Source organism: Schistocerca gregaria, chromosome 4 (genome assembly GCF_023897955.1).
Source record: "Schistocerca gregaria isolate iqSchGreg1 chromosome 4, iqSchGreg1.2, whole genome shotgun sequence".
Classification (NCBI taxonomy): Eukaryota; Metazoa; Arthropoda; class Insecta; order Orthoptera; family Acrididae; genus Schistocerca; species Schistocerca gregaria.
Window position 1 is genome coordinate 167565937 of NC_064923.1, and position 15790 is coordinate 167581726.

The window sequence follows — 15790 nt, forward strand, 5'->3', positions numbered from 1 at the left end:
AAGATATTGGATACTTCAAATCTCTACCAGAAATCGCAATGTCTCGAACTTAACGTGGACTGCGGGAAGTGCAGGAATCTCTTCCACGATCTCCCTTTGCTCTCCTTGTCTATTCGCCTGCTGAGAGGCTCCTTGTGGTTGGTTGGCGTTCTAGCTCTTGGAGAGCCATACGTCTGCTTCAGATTAAAGAAAAGCACATTCCATTCGACCACGAGACAAGTGGCACGCTGATTAACACGATGTATAGGATACACCAGCACCTCAGTGAATTACAGTCTTAAAGTGTCCAATTTATGGGCACTATTGGGATGTTGGAATATAATGGCTTGACTGGACAACATCCTGCTGGCCGTGGTGAGCATTTATTTTGGTACTTTTCTGGCGACACTTCTAGATCTGCTAGGAGTGTGAGAATTAGAGGGGCGTCGCTGCCAAGCAGATTGTCTACCACCAACAACCGAGCAGCGTCCAAGAGGGCTGAAGATTGAACGCCGTAGCCGTTCTGTTAACCCTGTTCGTAAGTCTTCGTTTTCCATAAGGCTGTTAAGCCTTGGAGCATGTGGTCAAAGCAAATGCCTCCAAGCACTATGGTACTTAATATCTGAGGTCATCAGTCCCCTAGACTTAGAACTACTCAAACGTAACTAACCTAAGGACATCACACACATCCATGCCCGAGGGAAGATTCGAACCTGCGACCGTTGCAGGAGCGCGGTTCTGGACTGAAGCGCTGAGAACAGCTTGGCCACAGTGGCCTTCCGCATGTGGTCAACGACCCCCATATCACACAGAGTACCATACTCTCTGCAGTTTAACCGTTAGGTATTATAATGTTTTCCCTAATCTGATGTGTTGGTCATGACTAGGGGTCACGTTCGGAGAGAACTGTGGTCACTTAGTGAGGTATTACACTGTTTCAGAGCTCGTTTGTTGGGGGAGACGCGAGTAGTCACATTCGTCATTGACAGTTACATAAATTCTTTAGCGCTATCCCCTATCGGTCCCAATTTTCTGTGTAGACAGTAAACAATCAGCTCAGGAGAACTGCCCTATCATGCAGGAAGAGATTTTCTTGCTTTTTAATTTATATATTTCAATTTAAGGCAATGTTTATGTAGCATGTTATGTACTACAAGAGAAATATTTGTTAGCTTTCCAGTTTAAACGTTAGTATTTCCTATACCCTTCGTTATTATTTTCGAATTCCTTTGCTTTTGGATAAGGAGTAACATCGCCTGGTGGGCAGTGTAGTACATATGTTGGGTTACCGCAATTTCTTTCATTGTTTTCTCTCGAAGCAACAGAAGTAATCTCGCCTACATGTAGCATCATTAGCCAAGCCGTTCGCACAGACTGAAAGTAGTGAGCTGGTAATTTCATATGATCAGTTCCTCCACCGCAACTGCCAAATGTTGCATAGTTGTTACACATGAGAATATCATTCCCAAAAAAATTAACTTTTATCACGATGTATGAGATTTCGGATATATGGCCGCTCTTGAAAACGGAGGGAGCCATCTTGGTATGCAGGATGATTAAGCTACCCTACCTATGTCGTTTTATACAATCTGCATTTTTTATCCGGCATTCACAAACCACGCGCAAGTTTGTCATATTATGTAGCTCACTACGAGCAAACTTATAGTCCCACAGACAAAATGAACAGGACATTATTGTGAGAAATTCAATGTAGTTAAATTTTGCAGTGAGATACATTTGCACTGGAGGCCACGGTTTTCGAGTTGTTCAAGAAAAACGTACAACACTGATATTCAAATGCAATGCACCTTCATCCCACCCATCACTCACCTGTCAAGATTTATAGTCTGTTGTTCGTATTACTTCGTTCCACCACTGCGCAAAAATTTCCTACCACTAAGGTATTCCCTATATTTGACTCTCTTTGGTCTCTGTAGAGTGAGCCATTAACGCCAACGGCGTAGTACGGTATTACGTTAACATTATTACTTCAAAGGTTCCAGTCAGAGTATTGAAGCGCTATTGTAATTGTTACAGTAAGACTAATTACATTGACAGTACATCTACATGGTTACTCTACTGCTCACAAGAAAGTGCTTGATAAAAGGTTCAATGAATCATCTTCAAGGGGCCTCCCTTCCGTTCCTCTCTCTAACGGCACGCGGGGAAAACGAGCACATAAATTTCTGTATGCGAGTCCTGATTTCTCTTATTTTATCATGATGATCATTTCTGGCAATGGAGGTGGGTTTCAACAGAATGTTTTCGCAGTCGGAGGAGAAAACTGATGACTGAAATTTCATGAGAAGAATCCGTCGCAACGAAAAACGTCCTTGTTTTAATGATTGCCACTCCAGTTCATATATCATGTCTCTGGAACTAACTCCTCTGTTTCCCTATACACAAATTAAACTGCCCTTCTTTGTACTTTTTCGATGTCTTGCGTCAGTTCCACCTGATGCGGATCCCAAACCGCACCTCAATGCTCCAGAATAGGCCTGACAAGCATGGTGTAAGCAGACTCTTTAGTAGACCTGTTGCACCATCCAAGTGTTCTGCTTATGAATCGCCGTCTCTGGTTTGCTCTACCCACAACATTATCTATGTGATCGGTCCAATTTAGGTTATTTGTAATTATAATCCCTAAGTATTTAGTTGAATTTACAGGCTAAAGATTTGTGTGACTTATCGCGTTATCGAAATTTAGCTCTTTTTTATTTTTTCTTTGACTCATTTGTATAACTTCACAATTATCTTCATTCAGGGTCAACCGCCACTTTTCGCACCATACACATATTTTATCGAAATCATTTTACAAATCGTTTTGGTCATCTGCTGGATTTACAAGACGGTCAATGACAGCATGATCTGCAAACAATCAGATTGTCTTCTGTATCGTTCAAATAGATCATCAACAACAGAGGGCCTATAACACTTCCTTGGGAAACGCCGGATATTACTTCTGTATTACTCGATGACTTTCCATCTATTACTCCGAACTGTGACCTCTCAGACAGGAAGTCACTAATCTAGTCTCACAACAGAGGCGATATTCCATAGGAACGCAGTTTGGTTAGAAGACGCTTGTGGGGAACGGTGTCGAAAGCCTACTGGAAATCTAAAAATAAGCAATCAATTTGACATTCCCTGTCGATAGCTCTCACTACTTCATGAGAATATAGAGCTAGTTCCGTTTCACAAGAACGATAGTTTCTGAACCCGTGCCATGTGTCAATAAATCGTTTTCTTCGAGGTACTTCATAATGTTCGAATACAGAATATGTTCCAAAACCTTACCGCAAATCGACGTTAGTGATATGGGCCTGCAATTCAGCGGATTATTCATACTTCCCTTTTTGGATACTAGTGTGACTCGAACAATTTTCCAGTCTTTAGGTAGGGATCTTTCTATGAGCAAGCGGTTGATATAGTTGCTAAATATGGTGATATTATGTTAGCATACTCTCTGGGGAACCTGACTGGTATACAATCTGGACCGGAGGCCTTGGCTTTATTAAGTGATTTAAGCTGCTTTGTTACACCGAGGACATCTACTTCTATGTTTCTCAAATTGGCAGTTGTTCTTGGCTGAAATTCAGGAATATTTAATTCGTCTTTTTTGGTGAAGGAGTTTCGTCAAACCGTGTTAAATAACTCTGCTTTAGTGGCACTGTCATCAGTGCCTGCATCGTTGTTATAGCGCACTGAAGGTGTTGATTGCGTCTTGCCACTGATGTGCTTTATGTATGACCAGAATCTCTTTGGGTTTTCTGCCAGATTCTGAGACAGAATTTCGTTGTGGTAAATATTAAAAATATCTCGCATTGAAGTAGGTGCTATATTTCGAACTTCTGCAATCCAAATTTAACGTTTACAAACACAGTTGTTTCGTAGTCGAAAGGCCTGCCTATTATAACGATGTAAATGTTTATTTTGTAGAGTTAAAATGCATAAAATTGCTAGGTGAAATTTACGCAAACATTAGTTTTACAATTGAGCTCCTCGTGGGAACAAAATGGTAAGCACCAAAATGACAGTTCCGAGATACAGCGTATCTAAAGTTTCAATTGACCTGCAAATCTGAATATTTTTTTAACACTCCTTTTATTCTGTAGTGATTCTAACAACTATCTTCTACTATACAGACATAAATGAAACTCAGAACTGACTAAAACAAATGAAATATATAAAAATAATTACATTACCATACACCATTAACAACACATAGTGATAGAACATTAGATAGTAAATTTTACAGTAAGTCTTCAACACTTTACTGAACCCGCAAAATCATTCATCACTCTCGTTACTAACGTCTTTTTCATCCAAAACTGTTGGCTTTAGTGACAGCATAAATCCATGGTGGACTGGATGTATGTAATTTAGGAGCGACAGGCCGTCAGCAACTTTCTTCTTTTCAATGAGCCTTTGCCCATTGTGTTTAAGTCGAAGCGTAGGAACTGGTCCTTGCCTTCCACATTTCCTGTAGCTTATTTCATGCTAAATGTCATGACAAAATGTGTCGCTGATGAATAAAGACGATGGATATTCGGATGTCACCTTCCACCTACATACTTTCCTTAGGTTGACATCTCGACCATTAACTGTCTTCTTTCTGTAGACAAACGCTTCTTTAGAGTACCGTATTTGATAGAAATCCTCTCTTTTCGTATTATATAGAAGCAGTGGATTCTTCCTAGCCGACCTCTTGATGATCTCGCACCACTGATCTGGACTGTACACATCTTGTCGCCGAACGTTATTTTCAAATGTCGCGAAATCTCTATTGGACGGCAACATCGGGTGCCCGCTCACGGGGAAGTGGTGTTCAATCACACGAAATCTACCAGTTGAAATTAGGTATTTCCGAAACAGTACCATGTTCCAGTTCTTATTTTGGCCACAGCAGCACCTTTACCAACACGATCTCTTTGTCTGTTCCTGAATGGTTTCTGCAGGAGCGATACACTGTTGGTTTTGGGCAATATGATCTGATTCGCTATTAACCCGTATAACAAAGAAAACTACTATTACCGTTACCATTATTATTATTATTGCATGTACCAATATAAATGAGAAATGCGCATTCACTCACCACTTAGCCAAAAAAAAGTAGCAATTCTAAAATAACCTCAGAATTAACGTACTTCAGGAACAAATGGTATGTAAATGCACTTACCATTATGTTCGTGAAACGTACGAGAAAGACAGTATATTTACAAAATAACATACCGCTGAGTCATCTGAATCGTTAGGAATCCTTCTAGAAGATATTAGTATCATTGGAAGTATATTTCTCTTCTTCTGCCATGTTCACTGTTGCCACAATCTCGGAGACGGTTTTACTTGCAGCCATTCTCACTGTCACTTACCATTATGTTTCTGCAACAGACGGACAGTGGCGCTTACCATTAAGTTCAGCCCTGACGTCTGTTGAGTAAATTTGGAACTACTACTAAGTTTACTGCATGGTGCACCCCACAGGTGGTGTCATTAGCCATCTACCGCAAAATACATGGCGATGGCACTTACCATTGTTTTCTCCCGAGCAGCTCAATTTGTAAGTGCTCAACTAATCTGGTGGCGTAATAAGACCAGTCAATGGAAACCAAAAAACTGCTGTAATACACGCAGTCGCCAATTTGTCTGTTGTGTTGGGAGGGACTACCAGTAACAATATACTAGAAATCCATTCCAGTGGGTGCTGAGTGTGGAATTAAGGGAACGTTTGTAATCCCTTTGGTACATTTTTCTTGAATAATTCGAAAATCGCGACCTGTAGCTAAAACTTATCCAAATGCAAAATTTAACTATCTTAATGTCCTGTAGGACTAATAGTACCTTCGTAGAGAGAGAATATGAAAATCCCTCACATGGTTTTTTTAAGTCTAGATATAACTTGGCGGGTTGCCCAAAACGACATCGGTGGATGCACCTGAATAACCCTGTGTATTTTGGTAAAACTGGGGAATCAAACTTTATAGTAAACGCAACAACTTGGTCAGTTCACTTTAAAATATTAGGCTTTTTCCTGACATCGTTTTCGCTTATTCTCACGAAATGACACGCTGTCTTTGATATGGTTGAGCCCTTCGTGCTTTACGTCAGTGATCGCGTATTCCACTGTATATACGTATACTCAAAAATATACCACATTAGCTGGGATGTTGACTTTTCAGTGAGGTAGGTGCCATTTCTTGGACTTTTTACAGACACGTGGGACTTATTCACTGCCTGTTACACTTTCTAAACTCAATATTCCGTGTAGTCCTAAAACATCCCTAACTCTATTACTATTCATATATTTCTGTTTTGGTCTACCGTGCTCAGTTGGATAGCCACCCACATGTGGGTACTCACCAGTGATGTACCCAATCAACTGGAATATTTTCTGTAGAAGAAGCAGGCAGTTTTTCGTGCCACAGGTGAAATAATTATCCGCACTGAAACAGTTCCTTCTTACCTGGGTAAGTTTAATGGATGTTGGAAGCTGCCTCATAGATACTTTATGAACGACTAGATAAAGAGCTTATTTCAGTAGTGGTAAAAGTCCATTTTTGTTCATTCTGAGATACAGAGTCCTACAGTTAAATGAGCGCTGAAAAATATGCAGCTGAGATACCAGAAATATTCAAGGATCAAATATGGCTTCTTGCTAGAGATGAACCTTTCTTTCTGTTTACTTAAATCACTAATTTAAGAAGGATCATAGACAGAAAAGAGGAGGTAATGGACTTGTACCATTATTGAAATAAGCCCTTCATATCATCTATACATACACCCCATCGGCGTGCGGCTCACCATGAGATTTTTTTATTTTTTTTTAAAATTGAGGTTTGAAATTTCCTCGAATCGTGAAGGTCAAGGATCCACCAGATTTGTCACAACACACAGGGTGATGTAAGATGTGTCACCACTACGCCGCATTGCCGTTGAAACGTGACTGGAGATTACTGCTACAGAGGCCTTGCTGCTTTCAGAGGACGAGGGGCTTACCAGACCACATCTCTGGAAACCCGGGCTCCACAAAGCCTTAGCCACCCAACGAGGACTGAATCCTCTGGGTTGTTCGTTGTTTGGAACAAAGCACGGGGCCCTGATTGCCTGTGGAACACCATGGACGTCGAGAGCTTTACTCGCTTTAAAATTGGCACTGTAATACTGGTTGTGTTCAAATCCTATGATTACAGGCTTTTGAAGAAGTTATTCTATTTAGATCATATAGTAACTGGTATCTACATTTTAAATTGTAGTTCATTTATTACACATCGCCTTGGGAAATGTTAGTAGGCAACCAGTTTCACAATATTGAAATATATTATTCACGCATTCTGCACACTTGGGAAACACAGATTATTAAACTGTGTTTAGGGAATATGAATAATGGAACCGATAAGGGGAACATCTTATTTCTTCTGTTTGTTAACGGCTGAGGTGGCCGAGCGGTTCTTGGCGTTTCAGTCCGGAACCGCGGAGAATCTCTCCAGCAAAAGGAGGTTCTTACTCGTTGGTCTGAAGATGACCTCACTAGTGGTCGAAACCGGTCACCTTCAGAAATAAATTGTGATCAAGACTGTTTTTGATAGTAAATATTTCTAACACATTGGTCACTGTCACTCCCATAATGTATTCAAAAGTAATTAAGTTCTATTACTTAAGAAGTCTTCTAGTCACTCACATATCTCAGAACTTAGTCAACATGCTCATACCTTCTTTAACAGCCTGCAGTGGTGCACCTTGTCAAATGCTTTTCGGAAATCTAGAAAGATGGATTTAGCCTGTTGTCCTTCAGCCACAGTTCTCAGTACATCATGTGGCAAAAGGGCAGCCTGAGTTTCGCGCGAGCAATGCATTCTAAAACTCTGCTGATACATGGGCGTAAGTTTCCCAGTCTCAAGAAAATTAATTATATTCGAACTGAGAATGGGTTCAAGGTTTTTACAGAGAACAGAAGTTAGGGGTGTTGGTCTGTAATTTTGTGGGCCCGTTCATTTATCGTTCTTGTTTACTGGTATAACCTGGGCCTTTTTACAGTCGCTTTACCCATTGTTGTGGGTGAGAGATTCCCGATAAATGCTACATAGATGAGAAGCCAATGCTGTAGAGTACTGATGGCAAAACCGAATTGGTATTCCTTCCGGAATTAGTGATTTATTTGTTTTTAAATCTTCCAGTTATTTCTCTGCGCCAGGTGTGCTTATTACTATGTCGTCCATCTGCAGTCTCTCCAATGGTCAAACGACGGCTTGTTTGTACGATTCTCCTGCATGAACTGTTTCTTGAATGTGACATTTAAAACTTGAGCTTTCGCCTTGCTACCTTCAACTGCCTCGCCAGACTGGTCAACAAGAAACTGAATGGAAGCCTTACATCCATTTAGCGATTTTACATACATCCAGAATTTTCTCTGCTTCTCCGCCAGATCTTTTGCTAAGGTATGACGGTGGTAGTTATTGTATGCTTCATGCATACATCTTTTTACAGACGCCCCTAGCTCTACTAATTATAGTCTGTAGATATTTGCGCTATTTCTTTTGAGCCCTGAGTGCAACAGCCTCTGTTGTCTCAGCATCTTCTGAATTACTTTCTTAGATCACCGTGGGTATTATCTATGCTTTGTCCACTTACTAGGCAAATAACGCTCCAGACCACAATTTACAATCTGATTAAACCATAATTCTTTTACACCCACCATACTGGAATTAAGTGATGCCAGTTCACCGTCTAAATGAGATGCTAACAACTTTTTATCTGCCTCATCTAGAAGAAACACTCTCCAAGCCCTCTTGACTGAATTATTAACTTTCGTAACAGTAGTTGTGTAAGTAAGCTGTTTAGGTTTTTTTTTATTGGTATCGCCGCCGCCACGTAGCGCTCTGTATAAAAATCACTGGCTGTGCCATGCGCAGTCTGTGTTTAGTTAGCATTGTTGTCTGCCATTGTAGTGTTGAGCAGCGGCAGCTGGATGCTAACAGCGCGTAGCGTTGCGCAGTTGGAGGTGAGTTGCCAGCAGTGGTGGACGTGGGGAGAGAGATGGCGGAGTTTTGAAATTTGTAAGAATTGATGTCTTGAAGTGCTATATATATTATGACTATTAAGGTAAATACATTGCTTGTTCTCTATTAAAATCTTTCATTTGCTAACCATCCTTATCAGTAGTTAGTGCCTTCCGTAGTTTGAATATTTTATTTAGCTGGCAGTAGTAGTGCTCGCTGTATTGCAGTAGCTTGAGTAACGAAGATTTTTGTGAGGTAAGTGATTTGTGAAACGTATAGGTTAATGTTAGTCAGGGCCATTCTTTCGTAGGGATTTTTGAAAGTCAGATTGCGTTGCGTTAAAAATATTGTGTGTCAGTTTAAGCACAGTCTTGTATAATTGTTCAAAGGGGACGTTTCATATAGACCAGTCGTGTATAAAATGTTCTAAGGGGACGTTTCAGTTGTTGTAGTGACACATGATCGCTAATCCACATTTGTACACTGGCACTTTCGATAAGGTCCGAGCTATTCGTAGCTATAAGGTCTAGGATGTTTCCATTGCATGTGCGATGCCGAGCTACAGACTCAAGACAGTTTTCAGAAACCGTGTTCCACACTATTTCGCTATTTCTCACGACTGTCAGTCTGCAACACCCCCCTCCCACCTCGTCCCCCCCGCAAAGAATCCAAACCCATCCCCCTGTCTATACTAGGTAGATTGAATTCGCCTTCAATTACTATTGCATGATGTCAATATTTACGCGCTACTGACCGTATACAATCTTTGAATGACTCTAAAACTGTCACAACGGAATCGGGTCTCCGGTAAAAACCCTCAGAATTTATCTTCGCTTCACCTACTCCAGTTATACGCGACCATATAACTTCACTGTCACATACAACTTCGAAGTCAATGGAGGCTTGATTGCTCTGATGTTGTCACCTTCGTTAACATTTTGTCTTGTACACAAGTGTAAGTTAAGGATCTGAGTGTAATATTACATCTACATACATACTCCGCAATCCACCATACGGTGCGCGGCGGAGGGTACCTCGCACCACAACCAGCATCTTCTCTCCCTGTTCCACTCCCAATGACAACGAGTTAAAGATGACTGCCTATATGCCTCTGTACGAGCTCTAATCTCTCTTATCTTATCTTCGTGGTCTTTCCGCGAAATATAAGTTGGCGGCAGTAAATTCGTACTGCAGTCAGCCTCAAATGCTGGTTCTCTAAATTTCCTCAGTAGCGATCACGAAAAGAACGCCTCCTTTCCTGCAGAGACGCCCACACGAGTTCCTGAAGCATTTCCGTAACACTCGCCTGAAGATCAAACCTACCAGTAACAAATCTAGTAGCCCGCCTCTGAATTGCTTGTATGTTCTCCCTCAATCCGACCTGATTGGGATCCCAAACGCTCGAGTAGTACTCAAGAACAGGCCGTATTAGTGTTTTATAAGTGGTCTTCTTTACAGATGAACCACATCTTCCCAAAATTGTACCAATGAACCGAAGACGACTATCCGCCTTCCACACAACTGTCATTAAATGCTTGTCCCACTTCATATCGCTCTGCAATGTTACGCCCAAATATTTAATCGACGCGACTGTGTCAAGCGCTACACTACTATAGTTGTATTCAAACATTACGGGATTGTTTTTCCTATTCATCTGCATTAATTTACATTTATGTGTATTTAGAGTAGGCTGCCATTCTTTATACCAATCACAAATCCTGTCCGAGTCGCAAATATTACGCACATCGCCTAAGATAAACAAGGCGAAGTGTGTTAAAGATGTTGACTGATTATTTTAATTTCTTTTCTTTTTATACAGCTGTTATCCGTTACGTGTTATGTTATGTTGATAATTTTCACATTAAGTCCGTCTATATATCAGGGATGACCAAAAATATTCCGTATGAAGTTGTTGCTGCAGAGTATATACATCCTCGTGCGACTCCGATGTTGGTATGTAAGCACTGACGGGTAGACAAGGGAGGTGAGTGCGATAAATGTGGGAACGTGAAACGTCGCGACGTTATTATCAAATGCATCGAAACAGAACAGGACAGGCGTACTATCCTCCTGTTCTTCGCTACCGAAGGACGAACATCGGTAGACATCCATCGGAGAATGAAGAATGTGTATGAGGCAACATGCCTTCCGAAAACCACCGTTGTGAGATGTTAGACCAACTTCGGTGGTGGCCACGTTTAGATGCAAGATTCCGGCCGATCTGCGAGGCAGCGAGATCCACTTCAGGGAACCTGGTGTTGTCATTCCTGATGAAAGGTACTGCGCAACGCTGAAGGTATTAGAACGTCTAATGAAGGCGAAACATCCGGGAAAACTGCGAAAAGGAGTGCTGCTCGTTCATGACAATGTACGTTCCCATACAGAAAAGTTACGCCAACCCAATTGGGAGATATTCGGGCAGCCTCCACCTTCTACTGATATCTCCCCATGCGGTTATCGGGCCTACATGGTTCGACGATTCCTGTCGGACGAATGTTTCCAGCAGGCAATTACGGATTTTTCCGACCAAGAGGATCAGATGTTTTACCAAACGGATATCTTCAACCTGGTGCGCTGATGGATGATTACCCTACTGCTTATGGTGATTTTGCCTGATTGTCATACCAATACTGGACATTACGGCTTCGAATGGAAACTTTTTGATCACTGCTTACATAACGGAATATTCATTTGAAATTTAGAAGGTGATTGAAACTGTATGCTGGATCGGGACCTAAAACTGTGTCCTTCGTCTCTTCCAGGCAACAATTCTGCCTACTAGACGAACGATACAGTACTCGCGACCCGTCCTGATAGTTTCACATCATCCAGTACTTAAAAATCCGTTGTGCACAGACGGTTCAAAAACGTTTCAAATGGCTCTGATCAGTATGGGCCTTAACAGTCCCCTAGAACTTAGAACTACTTAAACCTAACTAACCTAAGGACATCACACACATCCATGCCAGAGGCAGGATTGAAACCTGCGACCGTAGCAGTTACGGTGTTCTGGACGGAAGCGCCTAGAACCACTCGGCCACCGCGGCTGGCATACAGACGGAACTAACCCGAAAAGTATAACATAGCATTTAATGATATATTTTGCGGGCCAAATATACGATCTGTTGTGTCTTTCTCGTTTAGTTACGGAATAACAAATTTCGACATAAAGTACTGTTGTAATGAAAATTTAAATGTTTCCATTTGCGTATCGTCGTAGAAACAATGCCGGCCGAACGTACTCTACGAGAATAGCGTCAGGAAGCTTTGCCTTTCATTACACCTACGTAGTAACTTCGATGTCTTTTCGACTTACAGTTTCAATGGTGGTCGCACATTTCTCACATAGACGCGATAAATGGAGACTCAAAAGAGATTGTTAACAGAGCGCGCCACTTGTTGCGATCGATCCGCGAAGCAGCGAAATCACAGCCCTGTATCCTGCGTGATCACGACCAGCCAGTTCCAACACACAAAGGTTGCCTTAATAGTCACATAATGGGCGACTACTCTGCAATTAGTGCAGACAAATGTCCGTTGTTTCGAAGCGGAAAGAGCACTCCGAAATGGATAGGACTTTTCGGGCTTTTGAACGTATTACTCCACGTGATGTACGAGCTAATACCGTGTAGTAGTGCAATTTAGAAAGCACCTCAAAGCATTGCAATTTAATGTCTAAAAGCAATTAACAGAATTGTACAACCGAAACGATATGTGCATTAAATCCTGAGTTTCAATGACTAAGGGTGTCCGAAGTAATTGTATGCTGTGTTCCCTTCATATTACGTGATGAAAGACGCACTGCCTCTCACTGCTGTACACCGTCGGAAAAAAATGATCGCAACACGAAGGAGGAGTTGTGCGACATGCGTAGGCTTGTTTCCACATCTGAAAGATGATGTCTGTTCAAATTTCCCGCAAGTCGCACAAGAGTGGCGAGCGCCACTATGACGATGCAAATCAGACTTGCTTCAAATGCACGATATAACTGTCATGAGCGTTAGTTACCTATGAGGTTTGACTTGGTGAATTGACATTATGAAGAATACCTTTAAGGGGACCACACCCTGCGTATCTAACCCATGTTAAGTTAGGCAAGTATTTGACTCACTTCTGAAATAATTATTTGATGCAGGATCTCAATATTTTTACTGTACGTTACATGATGCTAATAGACTCAACTGCACTAAAATATACTTTATCCATTTTATAGTTTTTAACAAATAATTTTTGAAATGTATTAACAAAAAATATTAACTTTCTTCTGCAGCAAATATTTTTCTGTGGTCTTCCTACGGGGGAAATAATGAATGTAGTACCAGAGGCGGCTTTTTATGTTACGCCGTCTCTGAAAATTTCATTCATTGATCTATGATACTTTCTGATGTAATGGGGCATATGTACTGAAAATTTCAGTTTGCGTGAAATTGACTTTAAAGAAAAACCTTTTGAAATTTGTTACTCACAGATAATTAAAACTGCCCTGCTGCATGTGATGGCCCTTCTTCGGCCTCTAGCAGTTGTTACAGCTTCTTTTTCACCTTCCTGGATGTTTGTCTTGTTTTCTTGGCCATATTAGATGCATACCTGTCTGCATCGGCTATCCTCATTTTATTGCAATGTTGCAGCCCGGTTATCATATTTTCACCAGGATTAATTCCCAGCTTTTTCAGCATCCAACACTTTCCCAAGTTACTACAATTGAATGTAATAACAGCATCATGATCGCTTAGTTTCATGGTATGCACGCCTTCAAATACAGTTTTAGGAAGGCGGTTTCAAATTATGCTGTTGATACATTCATTGGGGTTCTGTGTCTGCACATGCAGACATTTCCTTAGAAGGTCAGGATGAGCCAAGTCTCTGAAAATAGGTTTAACTGCTGTAATAACAGCAGCAGGAACAGAATACTGGTGAGAATAAGATTCCCCAGTTGCCTGAGCCCACGAATTTTCTCCTGATGGACACAATACATGACTTGGCTTATCATCAGCAGAGGACTTATGGAAGAATATGGTCCAAACATCTCTCTTCACTGCCTCCAGAGTTTCTTTATTTCTCCTAATTGCCTCCCCATAGAATACCTGCAAGTTTTCTATAACAACTATTCGCAATCACAACAAAACTAATCGCGTGTTTGAAAGCGTGTTGTTTACAAACAGCAGAAACTAAACAATACCGACCGTTGCATTCCATGGATAACCAACACACTCGGGAGTAAAAAAATCCCTAAGGTGCAATGTATGGGATATAAATATCTAAATACATGCAGAAAAGTGGGTGAATGATAAGTTGGCATGGCACATAAACACACGTGGTAGGAAAAACGATCTTTAAATGCTCGAAACTTTTTTCAACATAATCCTTTTCAGAGTACCTGAATAGAAACTTAATCTATCGAAATACGATTAAAACCGAAAATAGATAATTTTTCGGCCTGAACCGCTGTGTGGTCCCCTTAAGGTGACGAAGAAACCGTTATCAAGACGTCACTGAGTTCGAAGGAAGTCGTGTAGTAGGGTTACGAGAAGTGGGATGTGGCTTCTGCGATCATGCAGAAAGATTTGGCGGGAATGTAACAACTGCACGTGATTTCTGTCCATTCTCGTGAATGTACGGTGCTAAGAAGGCGACGCTGTGGACTGCCACGTGGCACTATCGAGAGGGAGGACCATGATGCTAAGCGTATGGATTTAGCGCGTCGAACTGCATATGCAGCAGCAGTCGGCACAGCCTTTGGCACCACAGTGAGACAAGGAAAAGTTACAAATCGGTTACTTCGAGAATATCTCTGAGCCAGGCGATCTGTAGTGTGCATTCGAAAGACCGTAAAACACTGCCGTTTTCCACTTCAGTGGTGTCAAGCAGGATCTCATCGGAGGCCAGGGTGTGGATCTGTTGTTTTCTTCTGATGAAAGCTGGATCTGCCACGGTGCCAATGATGGTTAGAAGGAGGGCTTTTGAGGGCCTGTGACAAAACTGCCTGCGCGAGAGACACCTCTAACTATGGTCCAGGGTGCGATTTCGTATGACAGCACGAGTACTCTCAAGATTATACCATGAATAATGACATCCGTCTGGTAAAGCGACCTGTTGTGCTCTAAGTCATGAACAGCATTCCAGTCGGTACTTTTAACAGGATAACACTCACCCGCATGCTGCGGACGTAGCCCAGCATCCTCTACAGCTTGTCTGCATGTGGCCTTGGCCTGTTCGATAACCAGACATGTCTCCAAAGGAGCACACATATGACATCATCAGACGACAACAACGGCGTCATGCAGAAGCACCTTTAACCGTCCCTGTCTAGATCGACCAAAAGCGACGTACACGGAACTCCATTCAAAAACTGCCGTCCGGAATCTGTACAACACATTGCATTCTCCTCTGCGTGCTTACATGCAACAGTATCATGGTCACACCGGTTATTAATGTACCAGCATTTCACATTTGCAAAGGCTTATCTCGTCCCTTAATTTTACCCGTGATGTTGCAATGCCAATCACATACATATATTACCTGCACAAATGTATTCCCGTCATTTCACTACTCTACAACAATAATTTTTTGATGTTGCGATATTTTTCGGTCATTGTGGTGTAAACGTCTGACAGATAAATATATAGGGGTTTCTGTACCTCATCAACAATCTTGAGGGATGACAGATGACGCAAAGAATCACACAAAAACTAGCAGTTTTTGTTGAGGAACTACGCGAGTGAAATACATGCGCAGCACCACGTAGCGTCATGCAGCGCGCCTTTAGTGAGGCTGTTATTGTATGGAACCATGGCAGTCCTGTTACTCGCACTGTC